This window comes from Tupaia chinensis, unplaced genomic scaffold (genome assembly GCF_000334495.1).
Source record: "Tupaia chinensis unplaced genomic scaffold, TupChi_1.0 Scaffold000182_1, whole genome shotgun sequence".
Lineage (NCBI taxonomy): Eukaryota > Metazoa > Chordata > Mammalia > Scandentia > Tupaiidae > Tupaia > Tupaia belangeri.
In genome coordinates, this window is record NW_006159657.1 from 7,312,451 (window position 1) to 7,316,418 (window position 3,968).

Sequence of the window (3,968 nt, forward strand, 5' to 3'; positions counted from 1 at the left end):
TTTATTATCCTTTTTTGTTTTAGAATATTGTCAGAATGCTACTGATATTTGCTTTATGTCTAATATATTGCCAATTTAAAAAAAATATGACCTGGTGCTGCTGAAAACATTCTGGCAGGAGTCCAACCCACAGCAGTACTGACCAGAACGGCCATTTCACCTGTGTGGGGTGCTGAGGTGATTTGGTCTTATAGCAGAGGGGAGTCTGTGTTGTCAGTGAGGAGAGGCAGGCTTAAGGTGATAATGAGGAACGTCATGAGGTCCTCTTGGTGTCTGCAGACCCCCTGGGTCTGGCCACATCATTGAGGCTGCAGGAGCTCCCTTCACAGTGACCCCTCTCTCCAATAGCTCTAGCTGGAGCCTCTAGAAATAGTAGAGTTGACTCCAAGAGAGACTGAGCATAGAAATCCAGAGGGGATGTGCCTCTTTCTTAAATTTATCCCATATGCCCCAGGTTTTCTATCAAGAGGAGGAAGACAGATTATGTGTGGATTGGTATCATCCAAGGATGTGACTGTGAGCTTTAGCGAAGAGGAGTGGCAACAACTGGGCCCTGCCTAGAGGTGCCTGTTCCAGGAAGTGACACTGGAGTTCCATAGCCACCTCTTCTCAGTGGGGTATCCCATTCCTAGCCCAGAGGTCATCTTCAGGAGGGTAAAAGGAAAGGAATCTTGGATAGGGGAGACTGAACTTCTATATCAAATTCAAGGAGAATTTTGGCTTGAAACTCTACAACAGGAAATTTCTGAGAACACTTCATTTCAAAATGATATGATGGCCGAAGTCTTAGGATATGGTTCATGGTATTCCATTTTAGAAAAATGGCAGGATGCTGACCATACAAAGAGAGATCGACAAAATCAAATTCAACCTTTAAGTCATGGTGCCATCTTCAACAGAAAACACTGAACACAGAAGTTGCACATCTAGGGACCCCGAGAAAATAATTCACATGAGGCCCTACCTTGTTTCTTCACACACACACAAAAAAAGACCTCAGATGTATTGCTCATTCGCAAAAAGCTTGAAGCCTACCCTAGAAGTAAATAGTCAAAATCAAAGCAATGCCACAAAACAGCTTGATGACATCGTTGGATCTAGTCAGATATTCACAGCTCTTTTAGTGCTGGTAGCAAGAATAATCATACAGGAGAGAAATTCTGCAAAGGTAATCCATGTAGAAAAGTCGGTGGTCATAAACAGTCACTCACACAATATTTAATTCCCACTCAAGAGAAACCAGAGGAAAGTACTGAATGTGGGTGGGATCTCACCCAGAAGTCACCTAACCCAACAAAGGATCTGTAGTGTAGAAAACTCCACAAATGCAATAAGTGTGGAAAAGCCATTACTCCACCACGAAAACCGTGTGTGTATGTGTGTGTGTGTGTGTGTGTGTGTGTGTATGTGTATATATATATATATATGTATATATGTAGGAAAGTCTTCTTTCAAAGATCAGAATTGATTATATACCAGAAAGCTCACACTGGAAAGAAGCCCCATCAATGCCATGACTGTAGAAAAGACTTTTTCCAGATGTTATCTCTCTGTAGACATCAGAAAACTAAACTCATAGTAGATGAATACTCTATGAATGCAGTGAATGTGGCAAAGGCTTTTTTCAGAACTCGACCCTCAGTATACATCAGAAGATTCATACTGGTGAGAGACAGTATGTAAGCATGAATGTGGGAAACTCTTACCCAGAAGTCAGTGCTCAGCTTGCACCAGAGAATCCATTCAGGGCAGAAGTCCTATGTGTGTATTGAATGTGGGCAGGCCTTCAACCAGAAGGCACACTTGATTGTACATCAAAGAAGTCACACGTGAGAGAAACGTTATCAGTGCGCAACTATGGAAATTCCTTCATTTTAAAGCCACAACTTGAGACACAGCATCAAATTCACACAGGAGAGAAACTTTACGAATGTAGTGACTGTGAAAAATCCTTCACCCAAAAGTCCCATCTCAATATACACAAGAAAATTCATTCTGGAGAAAGACACTATGTATGCAGTGAGTGTGGGAAAGTCTTCAACCAGAAATCAATACTTAGTATACATCAGCAAATTCACATGGGAGAGAAGCCTTACAAATGCAGCTACTGTGGGAAAGCCTTCACTTCTAAGTTCCAGTTCAAAGAGCATCAGTGAACTCACGCAGGAGAGAAACCCTACATATGCACTGAATGATGGAAAGCCTTCTATGGCAGGTCAAATTTCCATAAACATCAGATAACTCACACTAGAGAGCGAGCTTTTATCTGTTACAAATGTGGGAAGGCCTTCATCCAGAAATCAGGTTGATTACCTATCAAGGAACTCACATTGGTGAGAAAACATACAAATGCTGTGACTGAAAGAAAGCACAGCTCAAGGTGCATCAGTGAATTTACACAGGAAGAGAGGCCCTGTGTGTGTTCCAGTGTGGGAAAGCCTTCACCGACAGGTCAAACTTCAATAAACACCAGGAAACACATGGCAGAAATAAACCTCATTAATGCATTGATTCTAAGAAAGGCTTTGCCCAGAGATCTGTTCTTGGTATCCATCAGAGAATTCATACATGAGACAAACTGTTTCTTGAAGAAGAGAAAAATCTCTTTTAAGAATTAGATTTAATTGTACATTATAGAATCATGCTTCAGAAAACTTTTAGGAATTACCACAAAGTCACAAATTGTTATCCATAAGGGAGATTTTTCAGAAGAGAACTTTTAAGAATAAGTGGTATTCTTACCAATAGAAATGTTGGTATTTGTACTGTCCTTAAGGACTGTGAATTTAATCGTTGAAAGAAACCCTAACAGGTTAACTGTGAAAACAGCCTTTCTATAGAAAATGGTATAAAGCAAACTGTTGCCAGTTTATAGAAAAGCTTATGGAAAATGTTATCAATGATAACCATGTTTATTGTGGCCTAGCAATATTTCTAAGTGCCAACAAAGTGATTATAGGTTATAAGACTGTTCTATCATTCTACATGTTATGGTCACATATATGTGTATATATGTACAACTCAGTTCAGTAGTTTTGTTGCAGAATTTACTGCATTAAGGAGGTCTAGGTAGATGAGTTTTTAAAAAGTATCTAATGTAATTGTGTTTATCAAATTTATTCCCTCTTCAATATTTGAATCCCGATGTTCCATCATAAGTAATTATTAATTTCTTTATTGTATAGACACATGAATATGTATTTTTAGGTAAATGCATACATGAGATTCTCTAATGTAAAACAATTTTTTAAATGTTCCATATGAACTCAAAGAAAGTGTATTCTCTAAGTCTTGGGCACAGAGTTGTTAACATTTTACAGTATTCAACTTATTTTGCTTCTCCTCTAACAGATGTGAGATTAATCCATGCCCTGACTCTGTGGGGTGCTTTCAAAGGCCTTATTGCTTTACTACCTTTTCAAGACAGAGTAAATGGCATACTGAGCAGTTAAGCCAGGAGAGCAAACAATGTACAAGTGGTCACACCTTCATCTGTAGAAGGTATTAATTAATCATGGACCTTTACCCACTAGTCCTCCCATTCATTAGTCTATCAGAGTAGGCATGTGTAATAAAACCTTTTGATAGAAATGAATGTTGTGGGGAAATATCATTTGATATTTTACCATAGAAATTTTGACTTTTCCATGAAATTTCTTTGTAATGTATTTGGTAGGTATATATTATGCCAGATTGTCTTATGCCGGAGTTAGCACTTTTAGAAGTGAATGGATGTTCTACCATATCTTTGTATCAGGCCTATGGCAGACAGATACTTCCCACCATATTTTCTCATCTGGTCTGAATTTAGCATCAGAATCTTTCTCACCACAGCACACCAGACAATATACTACCAGTCGATTTGACTTGACATATGAGAGGGAAACTTTGATCATCTCTGAATTACTGGGCTTTGATTTGGATATATTTTCCCCCTTTATCTGGGCAACTTTCATCCTTAAAATCAA

General features: G+C 38.8%; 1 pseudogene; it reads left to right on the forward strand.

The window, feature by feature from the left end:
* The first annotated feature begins 483 nt into the window (after positions 1 to 483).
* Positions 484 to 2,572, forward strand: LOC102470536 (zinc finger protein 175-like; annotated as a pseudogene).
* Positions 2,573 to 3,968: the final 1,396 nt, after the last annotated feature.